A 16,331-nucleotide genomic window follows, 5' to 3' on the forward strand; every position below is an offset into this window, starting at 1 on the left:
TTTTTTTTTTTTTTTTTTTTTGCAGTGCTAGAGATTGAACCCAGGGCCTTTACCATAGAGCTACCTCCCCAGTCCTTTTTATTTTAATCTGGAGACAGGGTCTTGCTAAGTTGCCTAGACTGGCCTCCAGCTGTGATCCTCCTGTCGCAGCCTCCCCTGTAGCTGAGGTTACAGATGCACACCACCATGCCCAACTCTATTCTTAAAAATATGTTTACCTGAGTTAGTTACTTCACTGCTCAATATTGCTACAGTGCAGAAAGAACTTATCCTTTCCATAAATACTGATTTCTAAACCCATATGTTACCAATAGATCTGTCCTGCCCAGAAATTTTTTAAACAAAATATTTTGCCCCTATGTTCTTATTGCAAGAAACCCTGATTAGCTACATTTCTATGCCTGCTCTTCTCAAAAACATAATTTTTACTCGAGCCCAATGGCGAAGTTCCTCTAGCTTCCCTTCTGCTTCCCTGTGCTACTAAGGTGAGAGAAGGAATCTGATACAGGTTCAGGGACAGAAACTCATCACCAAGCAGGAGCTTTTCAATAGGACTTTGAGTCAATATCCTCTGCAAGCATACGTGGGGTAAAAAATGATATTTACAATGCTCTCTGCCTTTGAAAGAGAGGTCAGCCCAAGAACGTTCATTGTTGGTTAAGAGCAGTGCTAAGTATGAGGTTACCGATTGAGGTGTGGATAGAGCTAAATTATCCTGCTAAGAAAAAGTAATAAGTGTCATCTGGGGAGAGTGAAGCTAAGGCCGCCCCTGAAAGAGTTGCTCAAAAGAGGATCCATGAGAGAAAAGAACGAACTCCATGAAGAGAAAAGGCCAGGGTGTCTTCCAGTGATTTGATGACGTTCTTCTCGTGGGACACAAATGTATTCTTTTCTCCTAACTTTCTTGAAAGCCTTTGTAAGACAAATGTTGCTTGTTTACGTTTGTAGGATCCAATGTGGAGTGGAATATGGGAAGGCCCTGTGTCTGTCCCCTGGTGAATTCAGAGCAAAGGAAACTCATCTGGATCCCAGAGAAGATGGCTGCTCATGTCTTCTTGGGGGAACAATATAAACTAAATTAAAAAAAAAAAAGTCAAATGAGACAGAATTCCAGTCTGCTGAGACAAAGAAAGGAGAAGCTGGAGCAGGGTGATGGGTATAGACATGGTTTCTCTATTTTCTTTCCCTAAAAGATCACCTTTAGGATATTTAAACAAATATTAAAATGGCAGGGCCATTTTCCCCACCCCGGCATAAAAAATGACTTTAGAAAATCACAAAGAGAGGAGGTAGGTTGGAGGGAGGAAGGGGAAGGAGGGATGGAGAATCTATCATCCTAATTTATTATCTTAGTTCACATTATGGTGAGATTCATGCATTAAATGCCCATCTGCTGAGAAAATCCACCAGAGATTTTCCGTGATTCAGAGTGATGATAGGACTCATGTTTCCATTTCCTTCCAGCTGCAGGGAAGGGGCCCTGCTTCTAAGAGAATCATCAATGACCTCCCTGGGTTGCCTGGTGAAGTTGCTCTCATTTTCTGAGCGCAGAGGATAGAAATCACACCTCCAGTCAGCAGCCTCCAGCACACCTGTGTGCCCCAGGGCCTCCGGGATGGGGTAGTAGAGCTCGCTCAGTCCCCCTGCTGCCATGAAGGACTCAATGGGCTTGACACCCTCACTTCCTGTCCTGCGGTCACACTTTCTCCGCCTTCACACCAAGGACAGCATTCTGTCTTCCTGCTTGCTCAGAGTAAAAATGGTCAGTCCCCTTCCTTGAAGTTAACCCTTTTGCATCTTCCCTTGACCGAGATACCTTCCTTTAAGCTTGCCAAAACTCGCAGCCCTTTGGTTTCTCAGTTCCCATTTTCCAGGAACTCTCAGCTTACTTCCTTCAGACATTTGGCTTGGTTGACATCTGTCAAACTACCTGGTTCTGAGTCTTCTCCCACTTCTTGGAATGTCCAGTCCCCCTTTCCCCTTACTAGTTCTTTTTCTTCCTCCTGTCCCCACCCCCAAGAGCATTACCTGTGACTTCTCATTCCTTTCCTTTAAATGCTTCCTCTGTATCTTACCCTTCCTCCGCCTGTCTCCTCCAACCAGAAAGCCACCAAACGTCTAACTCCAGGCTTCAGACACCATCACCACTGGCACCACCAGCTCTGAAAGCACTTTCCTTGGACCACCCTGTGGTCACCCTGAACTTAAGCCTCATACATAACCCAGGGACACCCCAAAACAAAATCATCCCTCCATTCTCCTCCACCCCCATTAATTACATGGCCTTTCCTCCTTTGGTGACCTACAGTCAGACAAATGTCAACCCCTGCAACACCCTTCACTCACCCTGCCTCCCCCACTGCCCGGGCACCCATTCTTTTCCTTCCCACTGTCCCTGTTGGCTCGAAAACACTGTCATCCCACACCTCTACCTGCACCTTCCGTGTCTAATGGTTTCCCGGCCCTCAGATCCATTTTTCTGTCAGATAAATCTTCTTAAACACTCTCCCTCTACACAGAAGGCAGAGCGGAGAAGGAACCTCTGGAGTTAGCAGATACGTTGGTGGCAGTGTGGGCCTCTCTAAGGAAGGAAAGAAGCAGACTAAATCCTCGTGGGCTTGCAACAGGGAAGATAAAGAGGACGAGGGTGGTCACCTGGGTCCATGAACTGGTCCAGGTTGAGCAGAGTTGGCCTCCACACCCCATCCCACTCACTGGGTCTAATCAGACTCTACTTGTACACTCGAAGGAGCTAGTATTATCTCCTTGCCCTTCACAAGTCTCTTTAGTGCCTTTAGGATTTCCCTTCAAGTGATCAAATATTGATCAACATTGACGTGTGATTATCTCAGTTGAGTATGTCTTTATCACTTCCCTCCACAAAGGAAAATCTTCCATTGCCATGTTCTAGAAAAATTTGGGGGAGGTAGTGACCAAATCATAAATGATAAGAGAGTAGGAATCATGTCTCACAGTGATTTTGTAGCCTCAATAGCCAAGGAAAGAACCATGTAGACAGCAGGTGATTAAGGCCTCTTATTCTCCTCCTCCCTGAGGTATTTATTCATTCTTTTATTTATTTATTTTGTTGGTTTCTTCTTAGTCATACACAATACTAGAATCCATTTTGATAAACTTATACAAGCACAAAATACATCTTATTCTAATTAGGATTCCATTCTTATTGGTGGGCACAATGGTGGGATTCACTTAGGTATTTTCAGGGTGTAGGTATGAAAATTATGTTACATGACTTTCCTTTTCCCTCCCTTTCTTTTCCAAAGAATTTAAAATCAGCATTCTACAGCGACACACGCCACATCAATGTTTATAGCAACACAATTCACAATAGTTAAACTGAGGAAGCAACCTAGGAGCCCAGCAACAGATGACTGGATAAAGAAATTGTGGTATATATACACGATGGAATGTTACAGATCTTTTTTTCAATGATGACTTACTCAACAACTACTATGTGCCAGACACTCCCCTAGTAATGAAATACAGTGAACAAAATAGGCCAAATTCCTTCCAGTGGGGGGGAGGTAGGGAATGGAAAATAAAAATAGATAACAATAAAAATAGATAACAATAGGTTACAGAAGAGTAGGTTAAAGAAGAGGATATTGTTCTTTTATATATTCAATACATAAAAGTCATAATTATAAAATTATAAGTCATATTATTATAAATTTTATAAAATATACACAATGAAGGAAATAATAAAGACAAGAGAAGTCAGTTCAGCCATACTTAGAAGTTGATAAATGTCGTAGAGAAACTTGAATCACGGAAAGGAAAAAGGACAAGTTGCAGAGGCAGGGAACGATTTTAATTAGGTAGGTAAGGAGTCCTTGGCAAAAGTAATGTCTGAGCAACTGCTTGAAGAAGGTGAGGGAATAAGGCACGAGGTGCTCTGGATGAGGAATATTCTGAGCAATGAGAACTGCAAGTACAAAGACCCTGAGATGGAACCATTCTGGAATATTCTAGAAAGCGCAAAGAAGTCCCTAATTTAGGAACAATGACTTTTATTGAGATTAGGCAACATGAAGTAAGGGTGGAAGCACCAAGACTAGTTAGAAGAGAGAGGGTCCCAGAGAAATGTGACAATGGCTTTAACCAAGGTGGTGGCGGCAGAGAAGAGAGGGGGTCAGACTCCGGTTATATTTTTGAAAGTACAGCAGGCATATAGGATGTGCTGGTGGATTGATAGTGGAATCAGAGAAAAAAAAAAAAAAAACAGCTTCAAGGGCCCTATGGTTTTTGATGTGGGTCAGTAGAAGAGCAGAACTGTTCTTAACTGGGTCAAGGAAGACTATAACAAGGCCTCAATAAGAAGAACTCTGACTTCCTCTCGCATATGCTGGGAACTAGGGCAACTTAGTACTATCTGCAGAAAGCTGCTTTCTTGTGTGCACACCAAGACATCTGCTCCTGGGATACTGGTCATACAAGGAACAAAGCAAACTAAGCAGATTAATGCTGTCACTTGCTTCTATAAGCTAACTTACAAAGCCCCTGCCCCTGCAGTAACTAGTGCAGATCAAAGGAGTGTGGAGAGGGAAGTTCTGGTCCAGGACAAAAGATAAAGAGGGACGGGAGGACTGTCTCTGGCAAAGCACCAGGGGCACTGTGAGCAATGGAGGTTGCACCTGTCCAGCCCATGAGTCCTGGTCTTTTCCCACAAGCATTTCCAAAAAACCTTACATCACCCTCAATCTCTGGATGTCCTCGTTGGTCTCTCAGAAACCTAGCTGCCCTAGCAAGTGGCTATGGGCAATGCTTTACTCAAAGTCTATCAATGGAGTATTAATTATACCCTAAAACACCCTCTGAGAACATCCAGAATTCTGTTTGACCACATATATGGGCACTATAGCCCAGCCAAGTCAAAATAAACCATCTTTATGGGGAATGCAGTTTTGGAAATGTTAACTCTGTCATGAATTTGAATATAAGTGGAGAGAGTGATAGTAGGTTGGATATAGAAGAGTAGAAATACTGGATCTAGCTACAGATACAAATTTGTGAGTCATCAAGAGATGATTTCTGAAGCTGGATTGATGAAATCATGAAAGAAGGCAGTGGTGGAGGAAAAGTCCAAGGACCTCAGCCTGAATGTGGGAACGTGAAGAAGCCTGGGAGATGCACAGTAATCAGAGAAAGAAAGAAGGAAGCAGCAGTCGGGGGAATGAGAATAAGTACATATGAGAGTTTCACGTGTAAGTGAATAGGTACACATCGGACACGAGTGGGTAGGTACATGAAGTAGCAATGAATTAGGATCAATTACATGTTTAATAGATCTATCACATTTCATAATTAAGTTTAATCATGGTTTATCCGAATGGCAAACGTATCCAAAAGCAGAAGCACCCACTTAGTAGGTCATGCAGAGAAACATCACTTGACCTTAAAAAAAGAATGAAAATAAAAATCAGGAAGCTTCTGCTATCTGCCTGGAGAAGTAGATTAAATATTGAAATGAATTTTATCTTCTTAGCAGAGTCGACTTGCTTCTTAAAGGACCTCTAAATGTCAATTTTCCTTCTCTCAGACAATGTGTCTCTTTTTTTCATCATATCCACCACTGAATTTATCGATATAAATTTATGTTGGAATATTAATTGTGGGATACAATCTACAATCCTTGTCCATAGAAATTACAGTAAATTACAGTTCAGCAAAATTGCTGTACTAAGATGAATACAGAACAGTTATGGATTTTGTAAAGCAAACACGGTATTCCTAAAATAATTACAGAGTTGTCACTTAAAAATGTCCAGTGTTTCTCTAAAAGTGATCAGTGTTAAGTAAACACTTTCATCCCTTATTGTATAACTTCAGCTTTATGGTCACCAAATTCCTTTATGTTTTACTTATTTTAGAAAAGTTGGTTCTTGTTTTTTTTTTCCTGAAAAAAAGTAAGTTAATATATGAAACACAATATTAAAACGCATATGGATGCATAGATCCCATTTATAAGAATTGTATTTCACTGTTATGTGATTTATTATGATTTAACAGTTCTTAAAGAACTATGATTTATCATTAACAATAGAATCCACTTACTGTAGAGAATTTGATGGATTTTAAAATTGTAGGAAATAAAGTCAGTATGTTCATTTGTTTTGTTTTGCTTTTGAAGTAACATGAAAATACAAAGAACCAATCAATAAATGTGCCAAGGAAATGTGTATCTTTACTTTACAGAAGAAGATATACAAGTGATTAACAATATACGAAAAGTGTTTCACATCTCTAGTATAGAGAAATGCAAATTAAAACAACTCTAGAAAGATTTCATCTTACTCCAATTAGAATGGGCGGTTTCGAGAACACAAGCAATAATAGGTATTGGCATGTATGTGGGGAAAAAGGCACACTTGTGCATTGCCTGTGGAGTTGTAAATTGGTGCAGCCACTCTGGAAAGCAGTATGGAGATCTCTCAGAAACTTGGAATGGACCCACTTTTGACCCAGCCATCCCACTCCTCGGTTTATACCCAAAGGACTTAAAATCACTATACTACAGTGACACATCTACATCAGTGTTCATAGCAGCTCCATTCACAATAGCTAGATATTGTGGAACCAACCTATATGCCCTTCAATAGATGAATGGATAAAGAAACTATGAGATATATATATATATATATATATATATATATATGCACACACACAATGGAATATTATTCAACCATAAAGAAGAATAAAATTATGGCATTTGCAGGTAAATGGATGAAATTGGAGAATATCATGCTTAGTGAAATAAACCAATCCCCAAAAACCAAAGGCTGATAAGTTGATGATAAATACATAATGGGGGTGGGGGTGAGGAGTGAGGGAAGAATAGAGGAACTTTGGATTACTTAGAGGGAAATGAGGAGGGGAGAGGCAGGGGTATGAAAGATGGAGGAATGAGACAGACATCATTATCCTATGTACATGTATGATTGCACAAATGGTGTGAATCTATAAAATCTACATCAAGTACAACCATAGAAATGAAAAATTGTACCCTATTTGTGTACAATGAATCAAAATGCAGTCTATAAAAATAAAAACAATAAAGTTTGTTTCCAAATGTGTCTTTAAATCTCCATGCCCGGGCTGGGGAGATAGCTCAGTTGGTAGAGTGCTTGCCTTGCAAGCACAAGGCCCTGAGTTCAATCCCCAGCACCACAAAAAAAAAAAAAAAAAAAAAATCTCCATGCCCACTACTGTCTGAGCCTCTTCTTTGATCAAATACCTGCAGGAATACACTTTGCTCTAAATCTCACACCTCTTTGCTCAGTTTCCCTCCTTTCTTTGGCACCTATAAAGGGTAATAAAGCATTGGAAATATGCTCTTCATAATAACTCACTGCTTTGCTCCTTGCTTCATGGGCGATAAGGAAACGTCCCTTTATGTCAGTAATTTTGATGGCATAGAACAGATTTCAGCAAACATTTTTGGCAAAGGGTCACAGGGTCAGTATTTGAGCTCTGCAGACCATCCGGTCCAGTTGCAATTACCCAATCAGCTTGCATGGCCTGAGAGCAGCCACAGATCAGTAAACAAATGAGCAACTCTGCATTCCAATGTAACTTTATTTTATGAAAAAAATAAAATAAAAAAGGCCACACACCAGATTTGGCTCTGGTTCTACAGCTGTTGACCCCTTGTAAAGACCACAGACCAATTCTTCAGACCATTTATCACCAATTTATTCATGAGATACAATCCTGATCCCATAATAATGCTCTGATGTCTTCAGCTCCAAACAATGGAAGAAGAGCAGTTGGACACTGTTTTGTGAGTGCCACTGCTATTGTGAAGATGTTTCTTAATTAAGAAAAGCCATATTGAAATCTTAAATAAAGAAGCCGCGCATGGAAAGGTTTGTGGAACCAGTAAATCACTCAGTTCCCCAGGGTTCCTCTGAGAATATTGCAGTGCAGGACTATGAAATAGTGAAATGGGAAATCACATTACCTGTTATATAATATTATAGATTCTTGCTCAATTATGTGGGGATCTCTTTTGCATACAATATATTTTCTTGGTATTAATCTGGAAAGGCTGGGAGGAAAAAGAAATTTAAATTTGATATCCTTTTCGCTCTTGTCATTAAGTTGGTAAGCCAAGATCTGGCTCTTGGAAGCTTACTCCATTTAATTTAGTCACAGTTTAAGGCAACCTTCTCTTTAATAACAACGATGGAAGATATCGTGTATTTCTTTCAACATCTCTTTTAAGATGAAGATTCAAAGAAAGATTTTCTTTCTATGGTGGTTTTGATATAAAGAACCATTAGAAAATGTGAAATGTGTAATTGCACAGAAGGCTCTAAGATGTGGCTTTAATTGTCTTTCCCCAGAAGGTTAATGGAGAGAGGGGTTACTTGTTCACAAAGGTTTGAAAATTATGCCCGGAAAATCACCTTCATGATCAAAAGATGGATTTCTTTTTATTGCAGTTGTGTATCATGACATGAAGGGCTAGAAAACAATCTTATTTTTTCTTTACGACATTTTCCTTTGCAAACAGAATTAAAATGCATCTCTGAATATGTCCTGCAGCACTTCCATTCCTCAGTGCTAACTCATCTGCCTCGACTCAGGATAGACACATTGTTTCCATAATGCCTGTGAAGATTTATCAAATATTTTATAATAAATTATCATTTTATATAATCCACCTTTTAAGAATGTATTTAAAAATGTACCAGGAATTACAAACCAAATGAAAGCAATAGTTAAATCTAAAATGTCATTTTGGATAGCAGATTTATTTCCTGTCCTCCAGTAAAACATCTGTTGGGTACTAGGGATTGAACCCCAGGGTGTTCTACCACTGACCCACACCCTTCAATCCTTTTCATTGTTTATTTTGAGACAGGGTCTCACTAAATTGCTGAGGCTGGCTTCAAGCTCACAATCCTCCTGCCTCAGCCTCCCAAGTCACTGGGACTACTGGCATGCAACACCGTGCCTGGCATATTAAAAAAAATTTTTTTAACCAGTTTTACCAGTATCATATACATTATTATCATGAAATCCCTGCCACCCATTTCTCAAAACTTGCTAGAGGTCTATATAAATCATTGTAAATATTTTATCCTGTGGAACACAAAGTATGGCTATATTTATTCCATGTATTTTTTTTTAGAACAATACCACTAATTTATAAATTTTAATGTATGTATGTAATAAAGTTTTATCTTTTGTCAGAAAATTAACATATGGAATCTATAAGATTCTCTTTTCATGTTAAGGAGAATAATTCATTCAAATACTTCTATTTGGGGGATGCTGAATTAAACTCAGGGCCTCACCATACTAAACAAGTTCTCTACCACTGAGCAATATCCCCAGTCCCCCAGGCCTTGAGTGCTTTTTTTTTTTTAAACAAATGGGATACAGGTTGTTTCTCTGTTTGTACATGGAGTAAAAGCATACCATTTGTGTAATCATAAATTTACATAGGGTAATGTTGTTTGATTCATTCTGCTATTTTTTCCCTTCCCCGTACCCCTTCCTCCCCTCTTTCCCTCTAATACAGTCCTTCCTCCATTCTTGTCCCCCTCCCTAACCCTAAACCCTAACATAACCCCTCCCAACCCACATTATGTGTCATCATCTGCTTATCAGCAAGATCATTCGTCCTTTAGTTTTTTGAGATGGCTTATCTCACTTAGCATGATATTCTCCAATGTCATCCATTGCCTGCAAATGCTATAATTTATCATTCTTCATGGCGGAGTAATATTCCATTGTATATATATGCCACAGTTTCTTTATTCATTCATCAACTGAAGGGCATCTAGGTTGGGTCCTCAATCTGACTATGGTGAATTGAGCAGCTATGAACATTAATGTGGCTGTATCTCTGTAGTATGCAGATTTTAAGTCCTTCGGGTATAGGCCAAGGAGTGGATAGCTGGGTCAAATGGTAGTTCCATTCAAGCTCTCTGAGGAATCTCCATACTGCTTTCCAGAGTGGCTGCACTAATTTACAACCCCACCAGCATGTATGAGTGTACCTTTTTCCCCACATCCTCGCCAACACCTACTGTTGCTTCTGTTCTTGATAATCACCATTCTAATTGCGGTGAGATGAAATCTTAGGGTAGTTTTGATTTGCATTTCTCTTATTACTAGAGATGTTGAACATTTTTTCATATGTTTATTGATTGCTTGTACATCTTCTTCTGTGAAGTGTCTGTTCATTTCCTTAGCCCATTTGTTGATTGGATTGTTTGTATTCTTGGTGTAGAGTTTTTTGAGTTCTTATATATTCTGGAAATTAGCGCTCTATCTGAAGATAGGGGTTTAATTTCATTCTGTTGCTTATGGTTTTCCAGTTTTCCCAGCAACCATTTGTTGAAGAGGCTATCTTTTCTCCATTGCATATTTTTGGCACTGTGTCTAGTATGAGAAAATTGTATTTATTTGGGTTTGTGTCCATGTCCTCTATTCTGTACCATTGATCTACCTGTCTATTTGGGTACCAGTACCATGCCGTCTTTGTTACTATTGCTTTGTAATAGAGTTGAAGATCTGGTATTGCGATACCCCCTGCTTCGCTCTTTTACGAGGAATTGCTTTAGCTATTCTGGGTTTTCTATTCTTCCAGATGAATTTCATAATTGCTTGCTCTATTCTGTAAGGTACTCATTGAGATTTTAATGGGAATTGCATTGAATCTGTATAGCACTGTATACTTTTTAGTATTTTGAACAATATTAATTCTGCCTCTCCATCTTCTAAGGTTTTCTTTAATTCTTTCTTAGTGTTCTGTAGTTCTCATTGTATAGTCTTTCACCTCTTTGTGAGATTGATTCCCAAGTATTTATTTTTTTTGATGCTATAGTGAATGGGGTAGTTTTCCTAAATTCTCTTTCTGAAGATTCATCACTTACGCATAAAAATGCATTGGATTTATGAGCATTGATCTTGTAACCTGCTACTTTACTGAATTCACTTATGATTTCTAAGAGTTTTCTGGTGGAATTCCAGGTTCCTCTAAATATATAATCATGTCATCAGCGAACAGGGATAGTTTGAGCTCTTCTTTCCAATTCGTATCCCTTTAATTTCTTTGGTTTGTCTAATTGCTCTGGCTAGAGTCTCAAGAACGATGTTGAATAGAAGTGGTGAAAGAGGGCATCCCTGCCTTGTTCCAGTTTTTAGGGGGAATGCTTTCAGTTTTTCACCATTTAGAACGATATTGGCCATGGGCTTAGCGTAGATGGCCTTTACAAAGTTAAGGAATGTTCCCACTACCCCAATTTTTTCTAGTGTTTTGAGCATGAAGGGATGCTGTATTTTATCGAATGCTTTTTCTGCATCTATTGAAATAATCATGTGATTCTTAACTTTAAGTCTGTTGATATGGTGAATGACATTTATTGATTTCTGGATGTTGAACCAACCTTGCATCACTGGGATGAAACCCACTTGATCGTGGTGCACTATCTTTCCAATTTATTTTGGATGCGATTTGCTAAAATTTTGTTGAGAATTTTGCGTTGATGTTCATTAAGGATATTGGTCTGCAATTTTCTTTCCTCGATGTGTCTCTGTCTGGTTTAGGTATCAGGGTGATATTGGCTTCATAGAATGACTTTGGGAGGGTTCCCTCCTCTTCTATTTCATGGAATACTTTGAGGAGTATTGGAATGTGCTCTTCTTTTTTTTTTTTTTAATTTTTTTTTTATTTTATTGTAAACAAATGGGATACATGTTGCCTCTCTGTTTGTACATGGAGCAAAGGCATACCATTTGTGTATCATAAATCCACATACAGTAATGTTGTTTGATTCATTCTGTTAGTTTTTTCCCCTTCCCCCCACCCCTCCCACCCCTCTTTACCCTCTATACAGTACTTTCTTCCTCCATATTTGCCCCCCTCCCTAACCCTAACTCTAACCCTAACACTAACCCTTCCCTTCCCCCCATTATGTGTCATCCTCCACTTATTAGTGATATCATTCGTCCCTTGTCTTTTTGAGATTGGCTTATCTCACTTAGCATGATATTCTCCAATTTCATCCATTTGCCTGCAAATGCCATAATTTTGTCATTCTTGAATGTGCTCTTCTTTAAAGATTTATAGAACTCGGCTGAGACCCATCTGGTCCTGGACTTTTCTTTGTTGGTAGGCTTTGATGACCTCTTCTATTTCCTTGCTTGAAATTGATTTATTTAAGTTGTGTATGTCCTGATGGTTCAGTTTAGGTATTCATATGTCTCTAGAAACCTGTTGATGTCTTCGAGGTTTCCTGTTTTGTTGAAGTAGAGATTTTCAAAATAGCTTCTAATTATGTTTGGTACTTCATTCGTGTCTGTTGTGATATTTCCTTGTTCATTCCGAAGTTTAGTAATTTGAGTTTCTCCCCTCTTTCTCTTGTTAGTGTGGCTAAGGGTTTATCAATTTTGTTTATTTTTCAAAGAATCACTATTAATTTTGTTATTTTTCCAATTGTTTCTTTTGTTTCAATTTCGTTGATTTCGGCTCTGATTTTAACTATTTCCTGTCTTCTACTACTTTTGGTGTGGGTCTGCTCTTCTTTCTAGGGCTTTGAGCTGTAGTGTTAAGTCGTTTATTTGTTGATTCTACTTCTTTTGTTGAAATGTGCCCCATGAAATAAATCTTCCTCTAAGTACTTGCTTTCATAGTGTCCCAGAGATTTTGATATGTTGTGTCTTTGTTTTCATTACTTCTAAGAATTTTGTTTATTTCCCTCCTGATGTCTTCTGTTATCCAGTCATCATACAATAGCATATTAGTTAATCTCCAGGTATTGGAGAAGTTTCTTGTTTTTTTTATTCCGCCATTTAGTTCTAATTCAATCCATTATGATCTGATAGAATACAAGGTAGTATCTTCTGTCCTTCTTGTATTTGCTAACAGTAGCTTTGTGGCATAAAACATGGTCTATTTAGAGAAGGATCCATGTGCTGCTGAGAAGAAAGTGTATTCGTTCTTTGTTGGACGATATATTCTATATATGTTCGTTAAGTCTAAATTGTTGATTGTATTATTGAGATCTATGGTTTTCTTTGTTCAATTTTTGTTTGGAGGATCTATCCAGCGGTGAGAGAGATGTGCTAAGATCGCCCAGTATTATTGTGTTGTGGGTCTATTTGATTTCTGGAATTGAGAGGATTTGTTTGACGTACATGGATGAGCCAATGTTCGGGGGCATAGATGTTTATGATTGTTATATCTTGCTGATTTATGCTTCCCTTAAGCAGTATGTAACGTCCTTCTTTATCCCTTCTGACTAGTTTTGGCTTGAAGTCCACATTATCTGAAATGAGGATGGATACTCCAGCTTTTTTGCTGTGTCCATGTACATGGTATGTTTTGTCTCATCCTTTCACCTTTAGTCTGTGGGGTATCTCTTTCTATGAGATGAGTCTCTTGCAGGCAGCATATTGTTGGATTTTTCTTTTTATCCATCTGCCAGTCTATGTCTTTAGATTGATGAGTTCAGGCCATTAACATTCAGGGTTATTATTGTGATATGATTGGTATTCCCAGTCATTGGACTCATTTTTGTTTTTGACATGATTTGGTTTCTCCTTTATTTGGCTATTCCTTTAGGCTAGTTCCTCCCATTGCTGATTTGCATCGTTGTTTTTCATCTCTTCCTCATGGAATATTTGCTGAGAATGTTCTGTAATGCCAGCTTTCTTTTGTAAATTCCTTTTGCTTTTGTTTATCATGGAAGGGATCTTATTTCGTCATCAAATCTGAAAGTAAGTTTTGCTGGGTGTAAGATTCTTGGTTGGCATCCATTTTCTTTCAGGGCTTGGGTAAATGTTGTTCCAGGCCCTTCTAGCTTTTAGGGTCTGGATTGAAAAATCTGCGGATATTCTTATTGTTTCCCCCTGAAATGTAATTTGATTCTTTTCTCTCGCAGCCTTTAAAATTCTGTCTTTATTTTGTATGTTAGGTATTTCATAATAATGTGCCTTGGTGTGGGTCAGTTGTAATTTTGTATATTGGAGTCCTATAAGCCTCTTGTACTTGGTTTTCCATTTCATTCTTCAGATTTGGGAAATTTTCTGATATTATTTCATTGAATAAATTGCTCATTCCTTTGGTTTGTTTCTCTAAGCCTTCCTCAATCCCAATAATTCTTAAATTGGCCTTTTCATGATATCCCATAGTTCTTGTAGATTCTGTTCATGATTTCTTACCATCTTCTCTGTTTGGTAAACTTTGTTTTCAAGATTAAATATTTTGTCTTCAATATCTGAGGTTCTGTCTTCCAGGTGTTCTATCCTATTGGTTATGCTTTCTATGGAGTTTTTAACTTGGTTTATTGTTTCCTTCATTCAAGGATTTCTGTTTTTTTTTTTTTTTTTTCAGTATCTCTAACTCTTTATTCAAATGATCTTTTGCTTCCCGTATTTGCTCTTTAACTGTTGATTGGCGCGATCATTTAATGCCTGCATTTACTTTTTCATCTCCTTGTTTGCTTCCCTGTATGTTTTAATTATGTACATTCTGAACTCCCTTTGTGACATTTCTTCTGCTGTGCTATCATTGGGTTTTATTGATATAGTATCTAGGTTTATTTGGGACATTTTCTTCCTTGTTTTTCATATTCGTCAGATGTCAGTGGAACTCTGTGATATTGCAGATTTCCTCTATTGGCTTATAGTGTCCCTGTAGATTTCCAGTGTATCAACTCCCTGCCTTCAGTAGCCTGAAGTCATTGTAGTAACTTGATAATGCAGTGCTTCCAAAGAAAGCTGCCCCTAGCCTGCTACTGGTTCCAGGGCTTGGAGCTGGCTCTATGTGGAAAGGCTCTCACTGGGGGGCCTGCTCCGAGAAGCTGGCCATGTGGGAGAAGCCCACCGCCAGAGTGCGCAGAGCTGCCTGGGAAGACTCTAGCTGCCATGCCCTAATCTAATAAGCCACCCGAATCCGAGCCTGCCGCCCGGGCGAGCTTCACCTGGTGGGGTAGACTCACCCTGTGGCTCTATTTTAGTCCTAGTCTCTCAATGCCTCCCCTTCTTGAATCCTGGGTTCTGGAGCGACTGGAGATGCAGTCACTCTCTAGTCTGCCATCTTGGATCGCCCCATGGAAAACGCCTGTGGCCGGAGGGGGCAGGGCCTCCTGGAGAGGTCTATGGCTGTCCTGCCCTATTCCCAGAGGCTGCTTGCGGGTCGGAGCTCTCCACTGCCTTGGGGACTTCTGGCTGGCTCTGTGTAGAAAGGCTCTCACTAGGCAGTCTGTTCCGAGATGCTAGCCTAGAAATGCACTTCCCGCCAGAGGGAGCCGGGGTGCTTGTGGAAGTCCCTGGCTGCCCTGTCATGGTCCCTGAAGCAACCTGTGGGTAGGAGCTTGCCGTGCTGGCTCAGGGACTTGGAGCTGGTCTACCACAGTTTCTTTATCCATTCGTCAATTGAAGGACATCTAGGTTGGTTCCACAATCTGGCTATTGTGAATTGAGCAGCTATGAACATTGATGTGGCTGAATCTCTGTAGTATGCTGATTTTAAGTCCTTCGGGTATAGGCCAAGGAGTGGATAGCTGGGTCAAATGGTGGGTCCATTCCAAGCTCTCTAAGGAATCTCCATACTGCTTTCCAGAGTGGCTGCACTAATTTGCAACCCCACCAGCAATGTATGAGAGTACCTTTTTCCCCACATCCTCGCCAACACCTACTGTTGCTTGTGTTCTTGATAATCACCATTCTAATTGGGGTGAGGTGGAATCTTAGGGTGGTTTTGATTTGCATTTCTCTTATTACTAGAGATGTTGAACATTTTTTCATATGTTTGTTGATGGCTTGTAGATCTTCTTCTGTGAAGTGTCTGTTCATTTCCTTAGCCCATTTGTCGATTGGATTATTTGTATTCTTGGTGTGGAGTTTTTTGAGTTCTTTATAGATTCTGTAACTTAGTGCTCTATCTGAAGTATGAGTGGCAAAGATATTCTCCCACTCTGTGGCTCTCTCTTCACTCCATGTGCCACAGAATGAAACTAAACCCTTATCTCTCACCCTGCACAAAACTCAACTCAAAATGGATCAAGGACCTCGGAATCAGACCAGAGACCCTTCATCTTATAGAAGAAAAAGTAGGTCCAAATCTTCAACATGTTGGCTTAGGATTGAGTGCTTTCTAACACGACATGAGCTACATCTAAGGTACTGATAGGAATTTGACAGAAGGTAGAAGAAAGGGAAGAACCAGGCACCAGTTATCAGAATGCCCAGTGATCTCCTATGCTTCATCTCATTTAATCTTTAGCACCTAATTTATATGCCATTATCACATTTTCAGAGGGGAACAGTAGGGTCTGAAAAGCCTAACTTGC

The sequence above is a fragment of the Sciurus vulgaris genome (genome assembly GCF_902686455.1).
Source record: "Sciurus vulgaris genome assembly, chromosome: 12".
In the NCBI taxonomy this organism is placed as follows: Eukaryota; Metazoa; Chordata; class Mammalia; order Rodentia; family Sciuridae; genus Sciurus; species Sciurus vulgaris.